Here is a 26,677-nt window from a genome sequence, read left to right as displayed (position 1 = left end):
GATGAAAACCCTCCGTCTAGTTGTGGGGTAATACTCAATTCTTTCTCATCAGATATATGTCTGAAATTTCTCAGAAAATCATCAATTCTTTGCAGGATGATGAATAAGCTCACTAAAGATAATTTTTACCATAGAATACTGGAGGAATTCTGCATGTACTTGGGACACTGATCGAAAATGGAATACAAACTTTATCGTGTGAAACATCCATGATGTAATTCCTAAAAACTATTTAAAGTTTCTGCTTAAGTAAGCCATACGCGAGTCCTTATCCCTACCTCGTCACCTCATCTCTTCATATTTCACACGTCTTGGTGTTCCTGTAGAAGGCGTGTGCGCAGACTCTATTTTGCCATAATTCATAGTTTCCTTGCCCTTCAGAAGCCATACAGTGCTAGCTGACATGTTTTTGGTCTACCATCTCAACACTTCAAAATTTCCTCTCAGGTCTCAACAGCCACCTTCTGGATGTGTGTATAAAGTTACGAAAATCACCAAATAAAACACACTGAATAGGAACGACCTATCCTTCAAATTGTTCTTGTTATCTCTTCCCTACACAATGCATGACATTCACTGTAAGTAGCACTGAAGGTGGCCTGTGTGAGCGTGCAAAACGTTATGAATCACATTCGTCCAGATATGAGGCTATAAGGTATGGGAACTTCTAACATTCCGATTCTGCATCATGTAATCTAATGTAACTGATGAAATTAGATTCCATTTTTTGGCAGCCTGTATTATTGCGGAATTTCTTTCAACTTCTGACAGTACTTCCTGTTGAGTGCATGCAACCTCAGAAGGCTTTTAGATGAAGATTCAGAGTATCCACTTTCTTGACATAGAGTAGAATCCAGTGTTGCACCCTCATCCACATACTGTGTACTAGTTATTCCCAATATGTACATTTCTAAGGTCCAAGAAAGTTAATACTGTAGAAGTGTTTGGGAGATCCTGGGTAAAAATCATGTACACTCAACTTATTCTTCTCCAAACTTCATCCTTAGGGCCAACTATATGCCTAGCACAATGTACACTTGTGTTCCTTTCAGCAAGAAAGTAGGGCTTCAGTTCTTCCCCTGAAACAGAAATTGGTGTCACCATTTTCATCGAAAATAACTAAACACAAACAGAACTCGTACTTTAGAAATTTCTATTTTCTTGATAAGAATGTCCTGGTAATTTTAATATTTACACCATGTGTTTCAGAAATAACTGAGGGGTTATAAAAATGTATTACAAGTATTGAACTTTCATTGATGAAACCAGTCCAGAACAAAAGAGGAACATAAACAGTTTTTTTTACACCTACAAAGGTGTGCATTACGTGTCACATGGCACACACCGACACAATAGTGTCGTTCTTGCTATACTCGCATCAACATGGGCCTGTCGATAGTGTCTTTCACTGCAATGATACACTCCCCTTAGGTCTGCGATATCATGCAGCATCGGTGGGATGAATATCCTACTTTTGATGAAACCGCACAAAAAGAAGTCACACGTCGCAAGGTTCGGCCATCCTGGGAACCAAAACATTGTGAGTATGTGAGTATCGCCTATCAGCAGGAATGTGGACTCCTAGCTTAACCATGCACGTGCACTCCGGTACAGCAAGGCCAGCATTGGTTGCACACAGCATAAATTGTTACAAATTAATTCTTTAACTTTTGGTTTCTCATTATTTCTTCCAGGTTGCCTCAACAGAATATCAACCTGCAAGCGTCCAAGGCTCGTCCTTTTCCGACATCAACACCCTCTCGTGGCCTGTTAACAAAACATCCACGTAGTATCACCACCCTGGGCCTCCCCCATAGCGCAGTGGTAGCGTCATTGCCTTGTAATCAAGGGGTCCCGGGTTCGATACCCGGTGGAGGCACAAGTGGTTCGGATCCCACTTTAAACTGTAGGTCCAGTCCCGATTAGCCTTACTGCGCATAAAGTGGACTTAAAACACCAAATCAAACCAAACCAGTATCACCACCCTGGCAATGCCATCAGTAACCCGAAAAGTACACCGGCCACCTTCAGGGATCCAATGGGAGGGGACGTTGTGTGGAGACAAAGCTTTTTTTCCAACCCGTAAGGGCTGGAAGAAAGCAGAGACTGCCATGGGTCAGTCTGCTATGTCCTCAGTGTTGCGAACTGCATGATTAAGTGTCCAAGTGTACTGTATACTGTCAGCGATGTAGCATATCCACCAAGCTAGTTAAAATGTATATTCATAAATAAACTATAAAGTTTCAAAACACAGGAGAAACACAAAAATATAATTGCTGACATACGGGTGATATATTCTATGTGAAGATAAACGTTTCCGAGCGTTTGGTCCATTAAGACAGTTAATATGTCCATGGACACATCCGCCAAATAGTTGGTAAAACTCGCTGGCTGCGGTCACACTTTTTCAAGCACTTTGCGAGGTGAAAAGTTGTGGCTTTTTCGGCAGGCGAATTTCTATTTGTTTCCTTCAAAAACTTTAGTGTTGGCATTGTTTACTTTTTATTATGGAAAGAACTACGTGGTGCCAAAGTGGATTTGTGAATATTGCAATGTGTGAAAATCTTGAAAATTGTTTCAATCATCCGCAATCGTCTGTTGCATTAAATACCTTTGACAACAGACCAACTGAAATTCGAAAAAATGAACAACTGCGCCAGGACATTCCCTTAGACGTTATGGAAACAGTATCAGGTAGAGTGCTAATTTTTTCATTATAACGTACCATGTAGAAGCAATGAATTCTTGGTTTTCTTAATTTTTCGGGATCTGCTTCCCCAATGGAAAATGTCACCGCACCCTACTGAGCTTAACAAAACATACACGCACAAACTATTTGCGTTCCTTGTTCGTTCTGGACTGGATTCATTAACGCAAGTGAAATAGTTTGCTTGCAATAATTTTTTGTAACCCCTCAATAATTTCAGAAACATCTGGTAGACATGTCTATCTTCCATGTCAACAATCAGTACTTCTAAAGCTACTGAAATACAGAGGAAAAATTGAAATACTAACAGACCTTATATAAAATAGGTTATTGCGACACAAATATAATATGGAGATAAAATTTGATATGACATGACCTCTTAATATCCTGGAGGTAATAAAGCTGCAGATGTAAAAATTTAATGGAATGAAGACATAGAAATAACTCGATAAATGTGATGCAAATTCAAAATAGGCTATATCCTGCAATTTATTTTAATTTTATCAGCGTGAACATGTTTGCTCAAAGAAAATCCACCTACCCTCCTCTTGAACCACTAATACAATCACTGCTCTGATGTAACCCTTACTATCTATGGAACATACTCCAGGTCATTCACCATCTTGATAATTGCATGTTAAGGGGGTATGGGTGGGTGAAATTCATGCCATCTCCTACACATCAACCCAAGGGAAATGCCAGTTACAAATTAATATTTCACTCACTACATTCATTATAATCTTCACTAAATCCGAACTTTAGAAATAAGCTGTTTCCTTACTCAATAAAAACCTCAATCCACGACAAAAAAGATCTATTTTCACTTTCTTCATGCAACCATATTTCATCATACCTATGTCGCACCCTGTTGTTTTTTTACAGTCAAGAAATTGGTTTTTAATCTTTCACTGAGTAATCCACGTACAGGCATGTCAGATAACAAAATCAATTATAGCAATGCAGAATCTGCAGACACAGAAAATCCAATTTTGTAAGTCAGTATTAACACTGTAGTAAATTTTCTCAAGTGTAATTTTGACTGTAATGCACAAATTAATAACACCTAATGTGTTAACCTATCTTCAGGCTGGAAAAATGTTCGCTAAACTGTTACGAAAAATGTGTGGACTATTCAATTTTAACGCATATTCACAAGTATTCTGTGCTTCCTAATTTGGCACCAAAGACGGTTTACTAATAAATGATTTTTAAGTGCCAGCAATACCGGCACACTTTTATTTTTTTATTTAATAAAGATCTTTACATAATGGTGGCACCTTACTTCTTTGCAGAAAAAAGTGACATAAAATCAGATACAATTCTGTGGTGAAATACGATATTAAGAAGCATATATGAAAATAAGTTGATTGCAATTGTTAGACTTAATTGTTTTACATGTAGTTTTTCCCACTTGAAGTTTTATGAAGCCTCAATATGTAATTGAAATTACAATGACTTTAGGTGCATGTGTATGTGTGGGGGAGGGGTACGACTATGGGTCTCTTTGTGTGTATTTGTCTTTGTTGGATGTTCTATTTGCAATTACTTTACTGTAATGTGGTATTACTATTGTGGAATGTAAAATGTAATGGTGAAACCATCCTCTGTATATTGCACAATCAACTGAGGGCATATACGACAATAGACCGATGAAGCCTAGTTCCGATCACATCACATCCACATAGGGAGTTCAGAGGTGAAATGATCATAACCAGGCTCCAGCCACCTTTATCGCCAGCACTGCCTTGCGGTTACCCAGCCTCTTGGTTAAGCACCAGAGTCTATTGATGTAGAATGATTGTCAGAATTTTTTTTTGCATGAAATCACCCACCCTGGGAAATGAACACATGTCCCCTGGATGGCAGTCAGATATCATCCCAATTTGACTAGAATTATGCAACATTGCATGGTGTAAATGCTTAAGATAGACATCCATAGTCTATATACGGAATATCTTTAGTATCTCAGACATTTTCAAAATAGTTGATATTGACATACTCTATATCTTCTTGACCAACCCCCATAATTGAATTCCTATCTTCAAGAATGAATTTGAATGCACAATCTAGCTAACAAATTAGAATAGTGCCTATTATACCTTCAAAGTCGATTATTAAATCATGGAAATATAAATGCAGGTTTAACAATAGCTATCTGGAGTTTGTGTACTTTGTATGCAACATTAACACTCACATGTTACATGATTTTTGCTTGAATAAATTTTTGGGTGCTTCTGTAAGCAACAGTATGACTAAATTACATAGGAATCAATGTGATTCTCTGGTAACTCCAAAGTCTGGAAATATTCCAGTTTCCAGTTGATACTGAAAACTTGATAGAAACAAGTACAGGGTGTAGCAAAGTTTTGTTCAAAACAAGACTGATACTTCTTTGGGGAAAAAAATAACAATGTACAAGAGCAGCAGTATTGCCAGCTTATGGAAACAATTTTGCAGAATTTTGCTTCTAATGTAAGCAGCGACGTAGCTAGGTTGATCAGTTTGGGTGGGCCAAAACATAAGAATGTCTTCTTTGAAACCCTTAAAAATTAATAACCTATTTATATATCTACCATGGTCTACATGTACAATGAATTAGTATGTGTGTATACGTGTGTGTGCATGCTATCTTGTTTGAAATGAAGATTACTTTATCCTCTTCTGTGGATACCCAATAATGGGCATTTTCTTGGTTTGGTAGAAATAACTGCAAAATTTTACCCAGTTTTACAGGAATATCTGAGACGGACAAATTCATGACCATTAATTGGGAATCTAAATGCAGAATTAACTCATTAACTTAATGGCATCCAGAGTAACAAAAAAAGTTCTAACCAGTCTTTAAAATCCACTGTTAAATTAATTTGTAAATTTGTTCACAGAAAATTGAGAAGGAGAGGAAAAAATTCTTGGATGTTGGTGCATCCATTGGAAAATATCTTACGTGGGCTTAGATATAATGGAGCGCAGGAATCAGGAGCATGATAACGGCATGAGTATGAAATATGTGAGTAATGGATTCAAGCTAGGCATACCAGAATCAAATCCCACGCCCTTTAATGTGAGGCAACTGTGTTAGTCACTATTCCACCAGGTCTCGTGGCATCTGATTGTACACTTGGAGAATGTTGACGATGTATAATAAAGTTATGCATACATCAAATTTCTTAAAATCAATCTTATTTTTGTGTGCAAAACTGAATATATGATGGCACTGGATGCAATAGGATTCCCACGTGCTCAAGATGATTCCACTCTCATCTTTGGCACGAGATGACCACACGTCGCTGAATGAAAAACATTTCGCTGGCCTTGTTTCTCAAATGGCTGTTTTGCCTTGGAGTTTAAATCTTATATCGAACCTAAACATGTTCTTTTATGCACCGTACTGGACTATGTTGCTTTTTACTTTTACAGTTAGATTTGCTTCCCAAGGTGTGATCATAACGTGCCACAAAATCAGATGTCCCAGGTTCGGACCCTGGTCAGGGATGTGTGTATCATGTCTATCCTCCCATCACTATTTCTTTGGGTCATCATTCATCCTCATCATCACATGATAGAAAAGCAGCTTACAATAAGCAAATGGAAATGAAAACTAAAATATGCCATCTTGCATTTGCAGGAGCAGAGTTCACCACTCATGGGTAGGAGATTTTCTCTCCCATTTAGGCAAACAATAGAAAATGCTTGAAAAGTAATTTGCTTTACCATGGCTCAGCTGCCACCTTTGCAGGTGGAAATGAAGAAAAATTACAGAAAGACATCCAGAATTTTGAAATGTAATATTCCTAGATCATGAAGGCCACTGTAAAATTTTTACCAAATAGCCTATCTGGCTTTCTTCCTTAAATGAAACACAAATGTATGCACTACATGCGAGATCAACCACCCTGAGAGTGGAACCCAGGCTCTTGTGTAGTCAGACAATGTCTTGGACATTTGATCAATCCTGATCCAATGATTCCAAAGGAAGACAATCTGGCAGCTTCACATGCGACATCCGATTCGCGATATACGAAAACAAGGTCACAAACACTCAGTGATTCTACCTTCTCGCATTTACAGAAGCCAACCACAGCTTTGACCAAACCCACTTCAAACTAGCTGACAGTCACCAATTGTCCACCAAATCAACAGATTAGAGTGAACTGACCGCTACGATGTTGATGATGTTTCCTCATTTGCAGGTCATCGAACTGCCATGCCGGAAAAGGGACAAAGAGTAGAAATCTAACTAACTAACTCTCTAGCCTTCTTAAACCCGAAGGTTCATCGCTGCAGCAACACAGACCTTTCATTTTCCTATCTTGAGCAAGATCTATATACTCTTTTCCATCTTCGTCTTGGCCTTCCAACAGGTTCCATCAGGTTTCCCAACAAGAATCCTGTGAACTCCTCTTTCCTCTCCCATTCGTGCCTCATGGCCTGCCCACCTAAGTCTTCTTGACTTAATTATTCTAATAATATCTGGACATTAATACAAATTATGTAGTTCTAAATTATGTAACCTTCTCCACTCACCTGTCTCCTCATCCTTTTTAGGTCCAAATATTTTCCTAAAGATCTTATTTTCAAATACTCTCAATTTATGTTCCTCTTTCAATGTAAGGGACCAAGTTTCACACCCATATAATACTACAGGCAAAATTACTGTTTTGTATATTTTAACTTTTAGTTTCTTAGATATTAAACGAGAAGACAAAAGTTTATGAAGAGAGAAGTAACATGCATTTCCTGAATTAAGCCTACTTTTTATTTCCTCTTTAATATAATTTTCATTTGTTAATATTACTCCTAAGTATTTGAATTTGGAAACTGGTTCAAACGAGTTGTTATCAATAATTAGATTTTGATTATTGCCTAACACTTGGTTTCGGCCTGTAAGCATATATTTAGTTTTCTCTTTGTTAACTTCCAAACCTATCTCTTTAGCAGTTTTGAAAAATATTTTAGCATTATTCTTAATTGTATTTACACCATCCCCTAATAAGTCTACATCATCTGCATATGCTAACAACTGAGTCACACCATTTAATTTTAGTCCTTTGTTAGTTTATTTTACCTTCCTAACAGCATATTCTAAGGCAAAATTAAAGAGCAATGGAGATAATGCATCTCCTTGGTTTAAACCATCATGAATTGTAAATTTGTCAGACACATTAATACCACATGAATTTTACTTTCTGTTTCACTGGTCCATAATTTTATCATACTAACAAGCTTCTTAGGTATTCCAAACTCTACTAATATATTATATAATTTATATCTTTTGACCAAATCATATGTTTTTTGAAATCATGAATAGCTGATGGACATTTTGATTATATTCCCACTTTTTTTCAAGTGTCTGTCTAATGTGAAAAGTTTGATCTGTAGTTGATCTGTTACGTTTAAATCCACATTGATAATCACCTATAATTTCATTAGCATATAGGGTTAGTCTTGTTAAAAGAATGTTAGATAATATTTTATATGTTGTTGAGAGTAGAGAAATTCCACGGTAATTATTGCAGTTCATTTTATCACCTTTTTTAAACACAGGAACAATTATGGATTCTTTCCACTGTTGAAGGATTTCTTCTTTATTCCATATTAAACAAATTAATTTATGAATTTGACATATTAACGAATTTCCACCATATTTAATTAACTCATTTAAATCAATGCCAGGCGCTTTGTTATTCTTTAGCCTTTTAATAGCATCTTTAACTTCAGTCAAGTTAGGTTCTGGAACTAAAGGTTCTGCTGTGTGCACTTCATTTACTTCTGATTTATCTCCTACATGAACATTTAAAAGGTCATTATTCTTCCATCTATTTAGAATATCGCTTGGGTTAGCTAGAGAATCACCGTCTTTATCTTTTATCAAGTTTACTTTAGGTTGCCACCCCTTTCTAAATTCATTTACACCTTTATATAAATCTCCGATATTTTTGTTTTTGCTGTTTGTTTGCGGCCATAGTGTCAGTGCAGCGCCAGATGAAGAAAAGATGTTCCAAACAGAAAGTGCAGGTTTGTAGGGGTGGTTTTGGTTCTGATTTGCAGAGAGGGAAAAGTGCATTTTCAAAAGGTCACCTGAACAAGGCAGGCCATAAAATTATTAACTGCATCCCCTGCCAATACATCTGACCACTCTTTGAGGATATGTAATGGGCATGCCCCAATTTGAAATATGTTAAAGTGATTGTTTGTTCTCATTATTACACATAAAAATCCTCGTCCGTGATGCTAGGGGTCCTGGGTTCGAATCCTGGCTTGGGCATGGGTGTTTGTGAGTTCATCAGTTCATCATATCATCACTCATTACCATCTTCGCAAATTAGTCACAAGTGGCACAAAAAGCGAAGTAATAATAAAATAAATCAAATCAAAAATCAAATCCTCGTCCGTGGCCATGTGGTCCAAGGCGCTGTGCTTTGGACTCTAACTGTGGGACGGAATGGGTTCAGTCTCTGGGTTCTCGGCCTGTGTATAGGACCAGTGGCACCCCACCATCGTGAGGAAATTGGGGAGCTACGAGTGAGCAGCGTAACCCGGTCACAGATATCTCCTGTAACGACTGGGGGTTTGACGTGCTGACCACACTTCACACCATTCCTGGTTGAAGATTTCCACACCTCTACGTAAGATTGTGGGAGGGACTGGCAGTCAGGAGATAGACGAAGGCCCTTACGTGCTGTAGAGTTACAGGTTATTATATTATTACACATAAAAGTGCAAAAGAGTGCACTTATTTTGGAGCAGTTATGTTCTTGCATCTGGCTGGACACAAGCTGTTCCTCCTGTCCTTAAGTATTCATGAAGTATTTAAGTACTGGTATATAACAACAATAAAACCCCAGAACTATCTGATATTCTTTTCATTTGTTAGTATCTACATGGTGACAGTACACAATGAAGTAAACGTAAAAACATCAAACAAACAATACTAGGGTATCTATTACTGGTTATTCTTAACTTTTAATGTAATTCCTATAAGATACAGAGCACTTGTTTGAAAAAGTCACACTTATAACAAGAAAAGTGTTAAATAGTATTATTAAAATTAGAGCTGAGCCGATACCACCATTTGCCGATACCGATACTTGTATAATTCCAGTATATAATAACAAAGGCTAGTTACTGAGTCATACTAACTTGTCACATCACTAAGCACAATTCTAGAAATATATTTGGGAAGACAGTTCGAGCCAAGTGTCTTAGAAATATAATAATAAAAGTGTTTCTATTTAATACATTAATGTAACTGTAGGTTGATTCGTAATAATATGTAAATTAATTAATTAGTACTAAATCTCCCGCTTGAACGTAGATAAAACAAAGCTAATTTCAGTGACCTTTATACCTCTTTTCCAAGATCTCCGCAACTACCTGATCCAGCATTAGAGCAGCAGGTGGTTTAAAAATATCCACCTATCTTACCACCATGAGCTTCAAGCAAGAATTGGCAATGAATAGTTTATTTCGCACAGCGTTAACTAAGCATTTACATGCCATGCCTTTGATCTTGCCATCTGCTTCCCAGGAGGGAGGATTGATTGATTGATTTGGTGTCCACTATATGCACAGTAAAGCTAATCGGGACTGGACCCCATCGGGGAGGCCCCCAGGAGGGTGGAGTTTTATTCAGTGTCTCAAGGAAAATCTATGGAACTTCCTGTGCTGGTTTCCCAATCTGTCACAAGGAATGGTTAACGAACGTTTAAAAAGGACAAATGTTAAGATGAGCTGTTGCCTTTGCTCGCTTTTATAGCCACTGAAAATCTTTGGTATCGGTAAAAGAAAATCAACTGATTCTCACCGATGCCGATACCACCGGTATCTGTTCAGCCCTTATTAAAATACTTTTAAATATGTGCAATATGTGTCCAAGTACTGACAATACAACTGCAGTGGAATGGTGTGAATTTTGTGGGTGTTAGAGGCAACACAAGTTGAAAGTGAGTGTCACAGAAACCGAATCAGCTGGGGAGGGAGTTGCAACATGCGACTGTTGGTGCATGTTTACAATTCTCAAGCAGCGTTACAAGTAAACAAAGAGACAGTGGGTAACAATGACCCAATGCAGAACTGTACAACAATAAAAGCTCACTAGCAAAAAACAATTCAATAAGCTTACCTTATGCATTGTAAATACTGCAAATACGATCAAATAAAGAAACCAATTATTTATTCCATGTCTTTGATGCCGTCAAGTTCGGAATCTAAATTAGACATTTCGCAACAAGAATCTTCTGCACTCGAGAATGAATCGTCCGCACTGCTGCTACTGTCGCCAACACTGAAAGTAAGATGCTCTATTTCTGGTTCCAGCAAACCCTCTGGCCGAATGTATTGTTCCTCAGTTTTTCTAACATTGCTGCAACATGACTCCCATTCCTCCTCTTTAATCACCAAAAATGCTTCCTTACACAGTTCCCACACATCATTTAATTTGAAAGTCACATTGTGATTTGCAACCCATTGTGTAGAAATGCCAAAAATTTTCTCTATAGCATTTAAATCGGGATGATATGCAGGCAAGCGAAGGACAGTGTGGTCATGTTCGTTTATCAGTTAATCTAAACTGTAAGATTTCATCTTCGGTTTGTGCAGTTTTATAAGACTGTAAAGTTCAGGCTTGAACATATCATCTGTAAATGGTATATTGTTTTTTAATAGCCACTCTTGCATTTTCTTTTTCCTGGTGTTAAACAAAGGGCATCTTTCTTTCTGAATATTATGGAAGGATGTGTTGTCGATTACGAATATGGGATTTGGTGGTAAATTTGAAATGGCCATTTCTCTTATCTACCGCATGTAATTGCTGGAATTCATCTCCGTGTGGTAGTCCCCAGTTTTCTGATTTGGTTTAAATATCAGAAGGGCGTTAGGGATGAACCCCTTGTCGCTGCCTGAATGGACAATAATGAGATGTTGCCCTTTGGATATTGGAGATTTCAGGCTGGATATTGGAGATTTCAGGCCCTCGATACTATCGTCGCACCATATTTTAGTGGTTGTGTGGGAACAATGGGTGTATGTTTCATCAGAATATATAATAGGACGGCCTTCCCGATGACATCTACTGATGGCCTGTGAATAATCAAGCGTTGCATTCTGAATGTCAATAAGCACACATCTATTACTATCCACTTTCTTCCACCTAAACCCAAGTTTTTTGAAGATCTTCAATAAACTGGTTGCCTGCTTTTTATATCCAATGGTTCTCCTTAATTTTGCAAGCACAGATTTTACTGTTGGGACTTGCCTGCTTGCAGTGTAAAATTCATTAATTGCTCCGAATAACGCATATGTCAAAATCATCTATATCTGTACACAGCCGCGGACAATTTTTATTTCTACGGGGCGTACTGTATGATGACGATGTTCCAGCACGAACCGCCAAACTTTCCTTCTTAATTGATTTCACCATACTTAAAGACATACCTGTCGCAGACCAAACACGGTCAATAACTTTTTTAAGAGGCAACTTCAAATAATTTTTGTCAGCCTCTTCTTGCATGAATTGCAAGATGTTTGCGAAAACTTCACATGTTTGTCCTCTAAGCATTCTACGGTAAACTTTGGAATCAACAGGAGGCATATTTTATGTGTGGAACACACTACACAATCGCACTTCTAAACACTCAGCAGCAAGCTCAAGCAAGCACCAGACCCTCGCACCTCGGTATCACTTTCACGAATGATTTCTGAGCATGTCGTTCTGCACAACCTGCTACGCCGTCACAAGGAGGAAAACCATGTTAGGCTCGCTGACTAGCGAAGCGACAGAACTCAGAGCTTTTCTGAAAATGCGTTGCCTATACCAGTCATTGACAGTCGAGCTTTATTATTTTCATTACTAGCTTTACAGTAGAACTGAACCCAACAATTTAAACACTAGGGTTGGCTGAGTTTAACATTATTTCCAACTCAATGGATATTAACAAACATGACTGAATGTAATTCCACAAAATGTCAGTTTCAATTTCGGAAGAGAGATCAAATTGCATGCCATCGATTTCTAATAGGTCGGGTCGTAATGAAAGTTTTTCGCTTATAATTGTAATATTAATAAGAGAACATGGCTTGTATTGAAAGTAAAATTGTTCACTGCTATGTATTTGAATGAGTAATTAATTCATTATATTCATCAAGAAATTGTACACTACAAGAGTTGAAGTTGTAGTTGGTTATAATTGTGAGAAAAGTTATTTCTCTCGAAGTGATTCTTTTTTGTTTTGTCAGTTTTATTTTATCATTTCTCCATGGGGCAGATAATTCCTAAGAATTACTGGTGTAATTATGGAACACACATCATAAACACCTTCTGATGGTGTACACAAAACAGACAAATCCAGATCTACATGCATGCAAGCTATGACTTCACAATCTGCTTTTTCTGATACTTTCACACATAAAAAAATACAAATCTAAGGAATGTGTGTAAAAAAAAAAAAACTTGCACATAATACAATGGGTAATCGTTCCGAATGTTTAATGATTTCTCTCAAGCTTTATACGAGTACTAGTACAGTTGTGGGACTAAGTTCGAAGCTTGGAGAAACTAATTAGCACAGTTCATTAAGTTTTACAGAAGATTCATTAAGTATTATTTACCTGCGAAACTATGATTTGAAATGTAGGTTACGCAGGCGTTATTGGTCTCCAGTCAACTCAGACATGAGTTTTCGCAGGTTTCTTTGCTCGAGACCAGTTATTACATTATCAGGTGTTTAAAACATTTAGGGACGTTATTTTAATACCAAGAGCCCTAAACCAGACCCACTTAACTTAACAATAAACAGATTTAGGAATATTTTATTAATACTAAGAGCCCAAAACCTAACAACAAAAGCGTTTAGCAATGAAATACCCCTTCGCACCTTATGCAAGTGAAGTAGATGGCGGCAGCAGCAGTAAACAAATGGCTGCTTGCACAGAAAGAACCGTAAGAGTATGTGGAAGGAAAAATTGTTTTCCAGAAGACACGTAAGAAGAAATCACTAAGACTCTGAAATGTGTGTTAACATATTTAGGGGTGAAATGAGTGCTAATGGAACCTAACCTAACAGGCCTAACCTAACCTCGTAGGCATACCTCGTTCCCGTGAATGATTAGTGACAGAAAGTGTAAAAAGAAAAACTTACTTACTATGAGATGCCGGAGCGCCGGCTGTCTGCTAGCACGGTTTTGTAAACGGGCAAGAAGGAGTGTGCAAGAAGGACGTAAACTAGACTCTAGCCATGAATTTTGGTAACATTATCGTATGAGGGAAACGGATTCCTTCAAATTTACAGGAGAAGAAATCAGTTTCTTGAGCGTTTTGGAAGTTCCTGAATGTAGATTTGATTCATTTTAATGTGAATGCGTGTTGTTTTCTGCGAAAATCTCTGTCCGACACGCTGTTTCTGCTCCCGCCATTTGCTTTCTGCAAGAGAGTGCAATGTTCCGTGTGTTAAGATCATGCAACCCCGTAGCCAGTGTTTCAGCCTCGCCGTGTTTTCACTAGAACATCACTTCTGCACGAGAGCACATTGTTCCCTGTGTAAGATGATGTGAACCCTGTAGCAAGTGTTGCTTCAAGATGACGTGTAGAGGATGCGCGGTGAAGTTGTTGCCAGGTGTTCAAAATGTTGTTGAATTTGTAATTCAACACGGAATTTTGAAGGAAGAAATGGAATGTGGAAGATGTGGAAGTATATGCAAACTGCAGCGAATGATGAACGAAGACATTCCTGTTCACTCTCAGAATATAGAGAGAGCATGGCGTAATGTTTGACATTCAATCCCAGTTTTCGGACGGAAGAAATACCATTTCACGGGCTACTTATCTGAGTACATCTTCAAGAGCAATTTTCCACTGGACAGAATGAATGATTTTTTTTAACAGGCGGTACCATGAAGTATATGTAAATGTAGAATGTTGAAGCACGATTTATATTGTGATGAAACTGAAGTGATATAAGTAAAAAAAAAAGTGAATTTGAATGTCATGAAGTGTTTGTAATTTTTCATATTTTTTTTTTAAACTGAAGTGATATAAGTAAGTAAAGAAGTGAATTTTAATGTCATGAAGTGTTTTGAATTTTTTTATATTTTCTTATTTTGTGAGGTATTAGCATAATGAGATTTTTCGGTAAACAAGATTGCAACACTGTATAAATCGACAAAACACTCTCAGAACGCCCCCTAAACCTGTACGCTATCACGGCCATAATGTGTTACAGATTCGAAACATCAAGTAACAGTAAGTACTCGTAAGTAGAAGAAATAGACATTATCTTAGTTAGAAATGCATTATTTCACCTTAAGAAATGTTCCGCATTCCAAAATATTACGTTAGCAATCTAAAAAAGTCCAAAATATATCATTTATAGGTGGCTGGGTAACATTACAACCAGTATGCTATCGCCCGCCATAATGTATTACAGAATCGAAATAACAAGTAACAGTAAATACTCGTAAATCTAAGAAATAGACATTGATATGCATTATTTCACTTTAGGAAATGTTCCACATTCGAAAAGAACACGTTCACAATGTAAAGAAGTCCGAAATATATGATTCGTAGGTGTTTCCCTCATACAATATTAGTACCTCGTTTCAAAGTAAACGAGTTAAATGTGTTTCCGGTATATCTAACTGGTACCAATTTTAATGCTAAGGGAACCAAACCTAACCTGCTTTACCTAACCATGAAAGCATATATTGAACAAAACCTTAAATAATAGCTAAAACTCCGCAGTATGTGTTAACAGACGTAAATCGAAATCGAACCATGTAAAAATTGCATTCGTAGCATGATGAAATTGCAATAAAAGAAAAGGAACTTGGGCCAAATATTATGTTAAAACATGATTTAGCGGCCAAATACATTGAAAAATCCGAGAAAACACTTCCACGACCTTCAGAAATTACACAGAAACTCAATTCCGTAAGTCCGTACTTTCTCCTGTAAATTTGAAGAAATTCATTTCCCGCATATGACATTTTTACCAAAGTAACATAATATTTTGGTAACCTTGGAGAAACTCATTTCCGTAAGTAGTTTCTTGTGTAAAATTGAAGAAATATGTCTCCGATGTATGAAACTGTTACCTATTATTTTTATTAAAAACCTGAATATTTACCAGAAAGGTGTTGTTGCACAAACAGCTGAACCGCACCACTAGTATGTCTATGCGCACCACAGTTCGTTCACACAAACACTTAAGGTGACATTTTTATCACACTTGTAGTTTTTAAATTAAAGAATGAGCATTTAAAAAAAATTCTCCTGTATATTATATCATTCACGAAAAAATAAGTTCTTCCTGTTTACTTCGACTTCGGTCTTGTTTTAGCATGTTTTAGTTTAGTTCACTTCAGTGTTGCCACACTCTGAGGGCACAATATCCCTTTCCAAGGTGAAAAAGTTCCATTTGTGGACCATGTTCGTATGCATGAGAAATGCAAATGAATAACATTACGATTTGGCTCACACAGGAGAAAATGGGCACATGCACTGTCATGCAATGTGTCATCAGACGGGTGTGCGTGCGGGATCGGGAAAAAAAATTCCCGTCCCGATCCCGAACAGTCGGGAAATTCCAAATTATCATTTTTTAGAAGTGATTTATTTTCCATGTTTCCTCTTTCCTGCATTGTAACTTGTAAAGCGGGCCATCCATTTACAAAGAAAATGAAAGGGAAATGCTCCCTTGCCGTTGGCGAGACGCAGCGATTGCCAAAAGTGTCAAATAGTTGCACCATAGCAGCTGGAAAATCAAGGTAACTCATCTCTCGTTGCGTTTTCTTGTCTTCACCCATCAATGGACATTTCCACTCAATTTTTTTAAAAGCAATTTTAAAAACTACACCCTGGGAAAATGACCCCTGCAATTTTTCGCGTTTCTCTGCTTTCAGTTTAAGGGGAAAACCAATCTTCCAAATTTGCGAGGCGCGTTGCGCTGAAAAACACGCCCCTCCATGTTAATACGTCACGACCAGTGATGTGCCGTAGACTATAAGTTTACGTCTACATGCGTTGTCTACACGTAATCTACGCGTAGATTACATTGGGTTGTAGTTTACATAGACTATGTAGACAATTTAAAGTGCATTAAAATTAATTTTCAAGGGTTTCATGAAAGAAAAGTGACATTTTCAACTATATTGGTTCGTAACAAACTGAAAAGAATCCTATTTACAACAAAATTTATCTTTTCTTCTGTTATCAAGTATGGAAGAAGATAAATAGTATGCAAAAAACGACAACAGATGGCAGTCGTGAGGCAAGAGTGGTCTTTCCCTCATAAAACACTAGAATATTTTATATGTTAAGTTTTTTTCCTAGGTGAGAAATTGTTCGAATTTGGAAGAAAGAGTATGAAAAGTTCTCCTCCCACATCAGCAACTGATACGCAGTATAATATTCTTTTTATTCCACGGCGCCCTTTGCTAAGTTATCACCTTCCGCCATGTTGTTTACACAGATTACGTCATCTACGTGTATAAAATAGTCTACGTGTAGAATGTAGACTATCGTTGTTTACGCGTAGACGCACATCACTGGTCACGACTAGTGATGGGTCATGGCAGTTCCTTTTCGGAAAGCAGTTCACCGGAGCTCGCTCACCGAAAGGAAGCGTTCACCGGAAGTCATTCAAAGGAACTACGAAGCCACGGAGCATGCTCTCGGACGAGACAGTTCCTTTTAGAAAGGCAGTTCACTGGAACTTTCTCGTTGAAGGAGTCGTTCACAGGAGGAGCTACCATACCAACACAGCTCGAAGTTGATTTCATTGGGCGGAGGAGGGGATCTGGGAGACTGCTTCTGGAGTGGGTGAAAAGAATTAGAGGGGAGGAATCCGCCTTCGCGCACATATTAAACAGCTATAGGAAACAATGTATCGACTGACCGACCGAGGTTCGGGAGCTGCTTTCAGGGTGGGGGTGAATGAAAATACATTTTAATGGATAATTGAACTTAAGCGGACAAAAGGTCCTCATCGGAAAGGAAATGTTGGATAGGTTATATTCTCCCCTCTTCCTTTCCAAAAATGAATTCCTACCCCTTGTTGTCGCAGTGCATTACAGCGCCTGGTGATAGATGAGGAAAAATAATTGTAAATATTTTAAATATGGACGTCCGCTGTATTTTTTCCAGGGAAGGGCAAACAAGGTATTTTTCCAAGGTGTCAAACGAGGCATATTTTCTTCTAAAATAGTATAATCTCCTAAAAAAACTTCAGTTTGAAGTTAGCATGCACCTGTAACGCCCTTCTAATAATTAACAAATTGAGATTGAAATGAAATTATACGTATGTGTAAAATGTACAAATTTTAGGTTGAAATTTATTTTCTAGGGTGGCCGTCGCCCCTCCCCACCTTTTCAGACTTTCATGCAATTAAATGGATACACGGTCAAACAAACACCCGTAAGAGAATGGAAGAGATGACGCTAAACTTTTGACTATGAAGAATAGCATTCGTATTTTTCAAGTTCTCTCCGCTTCCCGGACCCACTTTTACTTTGAGAAAATGGAAGAGCACGGAAACGGAACGTTGTCGTAAGTTTGATATGATGATCTTCTATCTATCAAGTTCCTTGCAATGCGAGTTGCGAAAACATGCCACAAGAAGGATTAAAGGTGAATTACTTGCCCATCCCTCCCTCATTGTTGAGCTTCTGCAGAACTATACACCATTAATCATCCACCACAATTACGACCACATTTATACCCTTCATATTGCAACTAATAATCAAACTACAAGAAAGGGTATTTATTTACTAACATAAGAATGAAAGTAGGGTGTAATATAATATAGCAATGAAAGTCCAAGGTCATTTCAAGACTAGGTTAGTGTTCATTTCATAATCCCAAAAATAGAAAAAGTGCACTTAGCCTATCTATTATTATTATTATATATTTAAAAGTGTCTAGCACGTACCGAAGAGAGGGACATAACCCTCTAAACGGATGAACGAAAAAAAAAAAAAAAAAAAAAAAAACTGGAAAGATCACATCAGGTATAGGTAATCGTAAGTCGGTCTCTCTTGTGTCACGCATCGTGGGCCAATTATTCCAGGTGGAAGCCGTAAGTCTGGAACGGACAAACGGTACCAATTGTGCCAATACGGTGGTTAGGTGATTGCGAGGAACCTTTTTGGTTGAACACGTTGAGTGGAGCAGACATACGACTTGCACTATTTTTTGAAACTGTTTTCCCTTACAACCTTCATCCTTCCTCTTCTTTTGTCTTGGGCTCTACAATTAGTTTGGAATTTGGATTCGCTTCATTGGATTGAGTTGTCAGTTGGTTTGAGTTTGTGCCTCTTTTCCCATAGGATTTGCGTTTGTTCTATTGGATCATATAAACAACTCACGGTTGTGGTCTTCTGATATGCATCATGGTCTTCCTGCAACGCTGCTACGACAGCGAGAAGGAGTGAAAACCTTCACCGGAGGTACTAAACGGACGGACGGTCCAAACTCCGAGACGATGCTCGATTCACGAAGTACCAATGATCCAATGCAAACGTCCAGCTATTCCACAAAACACCGACGTCGCAATTCCTATGAAGGATTACCTCTACCTCAACGTCAACGATCTAGATCACCAATTAAACGAGATACAGGAAATACAGCTCATGCAAACCAACTAAAATCCAAACAACAGGATAACAGCTTATACAACTTCCTGCTCACCAACTACGACACCAAATTCAATACAGCAAAACATGTATTCCAACAAACATCTAAGTATGTGCCAAGGGCACAAATTGCACAAATACTGTTCACCCGTAATGGCATCATATTGAAATCACCAGATCCAGACTTTGCAAAACTAATTAGAAACAAAGCTTCTTTTGAAATCTATGGAGCCAAAGCAAACATCCAAACACTAAATGCTTCCATTCAAAAACAACCACCACCACCACATAAATCCCCACTACTATCAGTTGTCATCAGGGGTGTAGAACCTAGTCTAACAGACGAAGATATTTTTGAGGAACTGGAATGCGAAGGTGTACAAATCCGCAAATGTATCCGTATTCGCAATAACAACCGACCCACATACATGGTGCGGGTCCTAACAGACTCACAAAATGCTGTAGACACCCTACTACACAGTGGAGCATACATATACAGACGTAGGTACAAAGTTGAACCATCCCGTTCTCAACAACCTCTTCCATTGCGGTGCGAAAAATGCCAACAGTATAACAAGCACACTACTGCTGCATGTCCAAACCGAGATAAATGCGGATACTGTTCAGGACCCCATTCAACCAGAGAATGTCAAAACCAAACTGCTCCACCAAAATGTGTCACATGTACGGAAAACCATCCTACATACAGTTACAAATGCAAAGCCAAGCCAGATGCAATACCTGAACACCCTGATCTAACAGTTCCCCTGCGCACCAATGACACTGCTACAGAACCTGACAATTCACTACGACATCCAGTAACAGTGGAAGATCTAATACGTTTCTTCACCCTGACTCTCCAAAATGTGCACCCATTTTTAAGAACGCACATATTAACCCAAGTAACAGCATCTGCCAAAACAATTTTCAACTTGCAACTCCATGCAACATACTCTGGTCCTCATATGCATTTCCACATATCCCACTTGGAAACTGCGGTTTAAGGTTTTGAATATGGCAGTACGGAACATGTATAATTTTCTATTTTTAAATATCCGATCTGTTTCTAAACGAAAAGCTTTATTGCAACACCTGCTTTTGGAAGAATCTGTTCACTGCTTTGCGCTAAACGAAATCTATCTTGCTCCAAAAATTATCTGTCATATTCCACCATACAACATCTTACGCCACGATGGTCCGCCGGGCTTAAGAGTAAACGGCGGCACAGCAATTGGAGTAGATAGAAAATTACCATATCGAACAGTTACCTTCCCACCAAACTTCCACTTGCCAGAACATACTGCTAGTACCATCTATTTTCCATCCCGGGTCGTTACTTTTGCTACCATCTATGTAAGACCAGGGGAGACTATTCCATACCAATTCTTTCAACATATCCAAACCCTTAGCAAACATTATATCATAGCAGCGGACATCAATTATCATAGTCGAAGCATGCAAGACAAAACAAACTTTTTACAATTTCTGGACCAAAACACTACAGCAGAATTCCATGTACTGCCTAGAGCCACACGTCCCATAAGTAACACTACCCCTGACGTTGTTATAACATCAACAACTCTAAGTGCCTGCTTGAACATATCTGTGCTGGATTCCATCGGCAGTGACCATGACCCAGTGAAAATTACCTTAAATCTTGGTAACCGCAATACGAGCAGTACAATACAACCTCGAAAAATCTGGTGTTACAACAAAGCGAACTGGGAGGCATATAGTGAAAAGCTACAGAATGCTTTTTCTCACCCGCATCCACCACCAAACAATTCAGAGGAACTCGATACGGCGGTGGAACATCTTAGTGCTCAGATTACCAGTGCGGCAACCACTAACATACCTACGACCACTCTGAATAGTTACAAACCAAAGCTACCTCCGCAATATCTTCACCTAATCACAGCATCACGACGAGCATACAGGGACTACCTCCAGACCAGAAATCCTGAATCCCTTAACTTACACCGTCAATGGCTGCGTACAGTACAAAACTATATAAAAGCTTATAAACAACGTCGATGGATTGAAACGTGCAACCAATTGAGTGATGAAAGCCATCCCACCAAATACTGGAAACGTTTCAAGGTGCTCACTGGACAATCCAGTAGTACTCCTTATCCAATAACAATCAAGGACGCAGCCCTAAACACCGACACTGAAAAAGCTTATGCCTTCGCAAATGTCTTGCAAGACACTTTCACTCCAACACCACAATTAGCTCCAAATCTCCGCCTCCAGACCAAAATTGACAGAGTCACCAACCCCAATAACAGGCAACTGCAAACCAGCAATACGCACGATATTGATCCTAATAATGCTCTAACTGTTCCTATTACAACAGACGATATTATCAATACTGTGCGTAGGAAGAGAAACACTGCTCCCGGATTGGACAATATCACATACGTATTGATTAAACAGGCCCCGCTTGCATTGCTGTCTTTTGTGGCTATTATCTACAATTTTATCCTCCGCACAGGACACTACCCGACAGACTGGAAGATTTCGAAGGTTCTAATGTTCCCAATGCCAAACAAAGATAGTATCAACCCCACAAACTATCGACCTATTCAGTTCACATCAACCTTTAGCAAAATATTCGAACGCATCATTGTTCGACGCATACACATGCACTTACAAGCACACAGTTTACTTCCGTCGCACCAAGCAGGCTTTAGACCTCAACACAGTGTCCTTGATAATTTGTTAAAACTAACGACTCGCATCACAAATCACTTCAACACTTCCAAACCGTCCTGTCTAGTACTATTCGACTTGGAGAAAGCATTTGACAAAGTATGGCATACTGGACTCATCTACAAGCTCCATAAATTCAACCTACCGCTTTCCTATGTCAGATTAGTACACAGCTTTCTAACAAACAGGGTCGCTTATGTCAATGTAAATGGAGCGATGTCATACCCCATTTTCCTTTACTCTGACGTTCCACAGGGTGCCGCTCTATCACCATTACTTTACATACTATATGTTGCCGATATGCCAAGAAACCCACAAGTTTCTATCTACCAATTCGCCGACGACACCGCATTCCTCGCATGTTGTTCAATCATCCAAGCTATCAACAAAGCTCTCCAACCAGCTATAAACTCCTTCCAAAGATGGTGTGACACATGGCGTCTCACAATTAATGCTTTCAAAACACAAGTATTGGTGTTTCTACAGACAGGCTGTCGCTCGAAGATCCAAAGGAACCCAACATTTTTAAACATTAAAATACGCGGAACTCCTATTCTGCCTGCCACCACTGCAAAATACCTGGGAGTCATATTTGACTCCAAGCTAACCTGGAAACCTCATTTGCTCAACATTGTCAAGAAAGCTACAAATCGGCTAAGGTTACTCAAACGTCTAATTGGAACCTCCTGGGGCCTCAACTCCCAGGTCGTCTTACATACCTACAAGGATTTCCTTCGACCAGCAATTACTTACGGCCACACTGCATGGATATCAGCACCAGATTCATTCTATCATAAACTACAAGTTCTGGAAAGACATGCTCTTCGTTTGGCCTTCAGAGTAGTCCTACCAAGTCCTACACGACTACTGTACGAACGAATAACCTTTCCCGAAATCACAACTCATATCGAAGCCGTCCGTCACAAATATATAACTGGTCGAATGAACTCTCACCATCCACAACTTCTTAGCATAATGTACGAAGATGCTCTACACGACTGCCTTCCTACATACCACTGCACACCATTACAGCATCTCTTAACCATGTATACCTTCCTGATAGATCCACAGCATCCTGACTATCAGCTGTATAATATCCATCATCCTCCGGAACTACGGCACGTGATATATCCAACACATGCCGCAGCATAGCAAATTATTACTTTCCTAACTGAAGTAATTTTCCCACTACTGAATAAAATAAGATCTAAGTGAACTACCCTCAGAATAAGTAAATATGTACCACTTCAATACTGAAAACATTTAGACCATCACCTTGCAAGGGAAAACATTTATGAAAACAATTCACTTACCAAAGAGAAGGTGTAGCCTTCTAAATGGAAAACGAGGACAAAAAAAAACAACTGGAAAGAACAGGACCACAGTGGATTCCCTGGTGTTGTGGATACCAAGCCACGCCAGGGGGTTACGGAAGACGTCGCCTAGTGGTGCAACCTGTGCCTAGATGTCGGACAAGCAGAAGATTTCATTAGACGACCGCATTCCTTCAGGTGTGTTGTTCACCTCTTCAGCCATGGGTACCGAAAGAGGACGCGACTGGTCAGACGAGGTCGAGATGGAAGAGAACCTATCAACAGAGACTGCCAACCAGGGTAGCACGCCACCAGCCCAGATGACTCCAAATTTCCAAGATCTGAAATCCAGAAATATCGGCGCCATCTCTCGGCATCATCCCTACCCAAGAGGTGGTTTCGTGGTGGTCTGAACCCCAGACCGGTGAGTAGGCTAGATTTTGAAGAATCTCGCAAGAGAGAACGTCAACAGTCGATTTCCAGTGCAGACCAAGATACCAACTCCGATGGTTTTCAGTTAGTGAATCCAAGGAAAGCTGCGAAGCCTAGTCAATCTGTGCCGCTTGCTGCCTCAGTGCCAGTGTCCAACGCATATCAGCTTCTTCAGACTTATACCAAGGACTCTGATTCTATGGCAGGAACATCTGCCACTAACGGACATCAAGATGGAATTGAATTCGCGGGTGAAACAACTTCGTCCAATCGCAAGATTCCTCCGATATTTATTTACAATGCATCGTCCCCGCACACATTTGTGGCTACGCTGCACAATATTCTGAAATCCGAACCGCGAATTCGATATACAGCTTGCAGTATCCGAGTTCACTGTCAAACAATTGCTGACTTCGAATCTTTCGAACGCAACCTCACCACTAAGAAGATTGAATTTGCAAGTGCACCGGTTCGACAAGATCGTCCTCTGAAGGTCGTAATCAGGCAATTACCTATCGACGTGCCCTATGATACTTTGTTTGCAAATACCTCTGTATCTGGTCACACTTCGCAGGAACGAAAAGTCTGCTGACATATATACAGAAGAGTACCTTTCCTATTATCGGATCAAGATTCTGGCATATCGACCACCCAGCATCCTACAATGCCACCGATGTCAGCGCCTGGACCACACCCAAAGTACCTGTGCAGCTCGACCACGTTGTGTGAAATGTGGAAGTGACCACCTTACCGCAGATTGTGCAAAGAAGGACAGAGAAACACCCGCAGTCTGCTGTAATTGTAAGGAAAATCACCCGGCCAATTACCGTGGTTGCCGATACTTCACCGCCATGGCGAAACGGCAAAGAGTACAACCGACACAGTCTACACGCGCGTCGAATGCGAACACAGAGTCCTTGACCACTTCAGCCGCAACCTCCTCTCAGGATGCCACCAATTATGCAAATACCGTGAGTAGTGTGGCAGACAACAGACGACGACAACGTCCTAAGGCTAATGAAGAAAACGAAGAAGATGTGGGTTCCATACTCAAATCTCTACTGGATATGGTTAATAAAATGCACTTCGAGAAGATATTGAAACACATTAATAGACGACTCCAACGAATGTCACGCGCTACAACTAGCATGAACTATGTCACGATTGTTCTGCAAATACTCATTGAAATGCAAAGTGATGAGTGCTTTTAATCGCAACGGACTTCTATGTCAGATAAATCTGCTTGTCTTTAATGCAAATGGCATCGAAAAACAGACCTTATTGCTTCAACATTATTTATACTCACGGAAAATAGATGTCGCTCTTATCAATGAGTCTCATCTTAAACCTCATATCACACGGACAGTTCCCAATTACAAAATATTCCGAGAAGATCGAATTGGTCGTCGTAAGGGAGGTCTGATAATACTTGTTAAACGTGGCCTCACTGCTATCAAGATACCAGTTCCACCTTTAGCTTCGTTGGAAGCCTTGGCGGTGAAGCTCCATGCACCAAATGAAGACCTAGTTGTCATTTCAGCATACAAGCCTCTACAAGAAGTTCTGGCCACCAACGATTTCCTTGTACTAGAAACACTTGGCGATAGAATTGTACTGGGGGGCGATTTGAACGCTAAACACGGTGACTGGCATTCTATCACCTCCAACACAGCCGGAAACGCTTTGGCTGGTATAATGGATCAGCTGGCTTTTTCCATCTCTGCTCTTCACAAACCGACGCATTATCCACGCAATGGAAGTCGCCCCGATGTGCTAGATGTCATCCTGACCAAAGATGTTGGCCTCAGCACTATGCCATTTGTAACTTGGTACCTCGATTCCGATCATTTCCCTGTCGCTGCTTCCATCGGAAACGGTTTATATCAACATCAGTTCCGCACCTTACAAGAAGCTATTACTGATTGGACTCTCTTTACAGCTCGTATCCACAATTCCGTTGACTTAACTACTCCGTTGTCATCATCTGCAGACATCGACAGGGGTGTTACTATCTTCACCAACGTTATCGCAGATTCCTGGCGCCAATCCACGATATTCACCAGAGATCCACTCTCTACTCAGGCTACTCCAGTTTTGTACATTTTAACACGACTTGTGCGTTGGGCTCGCCGACGATGGCATCGCTCCAGATTGCCCATCCACCGGGGAGACTGGATTCTCCTTCAGTGTCACCTTCATCAATACTTACACCGTGAACGAATCCGCCAATGGGATCGCAAACTTGGCCAACTGACAGAGCTTGATCCTACATTTTGGAAGATTGCTCGTAACTTAAATCAACGACAACAGCCTACTATGACGGCCATTAATAGCCCTTCAGGCCCAATTATGGATCCCCAGAGGCAGGCTGAGCTTCTAGCCGATCATTTTTACGATCAGTTTCAACCAAACTATGATCTCCATGACGCTGTTACAGAACAGATCGTCGATGTGGCTTTCCAACGTCTTCAACGCCAGCCTTCGTAGTTGGATGTTCCACCTGTCTCGCCTCGCGAGGTGGCAAATGCAACACGGAAACTGAAAAACAACTCTGCTGCCGGCTTAGACGGGATACCGCCAGCTGCACTGAAGCATCTGCCCCGTAAGGGTTACGTCTTTTTGGCGAAGTTATTTACAAACATCCTGAAGCTTGGTTACTTCCCACTTCAGTGGAAATTGGCAAAACTCATCGTACTACCAAAGTCTGGCAAGGATCTATAAAATGCCAACAATTACCGTCCCATCAGTTTGCTTTCTCATCTTAGCAAGCTTTTTGAACGAGTTATGCAACGACGACTTCATGAGATCATAGAAGCCAACCATCTGCTTCCAGACCACCAATTTCGTTTTCCCCGTTCCCATGGGACGAACGAACAACTTGTTCGCGTC

At 39.6% G+C, this 26,677-nt stretch overlaps 1 protein-coding gene across 2 annotated transcripts in view; it reads right to left on the bottom strand.

Annotated features, from left to right (window-relative positions):
* Prp18 (pre-mRNA processing factor 18) overlaps positions 1-15,864 on the bottom strand; it is a 52,731-nt gene extending 36,867 nt beyond the window's left edge. The window contains exon 1 of one of the 2 annotated variants that reach the window (XM_083133436.1): positions 15,826-15,864. The gene's annotated coding sequence lies outside the window, so the exon portion shown is untranslated. Of the gene's footprint in view, positions 1-278; positions 505-15,825 lie in introns of those variants that run through there. The other variant, XM_083133437.1, reaches the window with a different exon arrangement.
* Positions 15,865-26,677: the final 10,813 nt, after the last annotated feature.

The sequence above is a fragment of the Lepisma saccharinum genome, chromosome 13 (assembly GCF_977018435.1).
Source record: "Lepisma saccharinum chromosome 13, izLepSacc3.1, whole genome shotgun sequence".
In the NCBI taxonomy this organism is placed as follows: domain Eukaryota; kingdom Metazoa; phylum Arthropoda; class Insecta; order Zygentoma; family Lepismatidae; genus Lepisma; species Lepisma saccharinum.
This window is presented reverse-complemented; position numbering and strand designations above follow the sequence as displayed.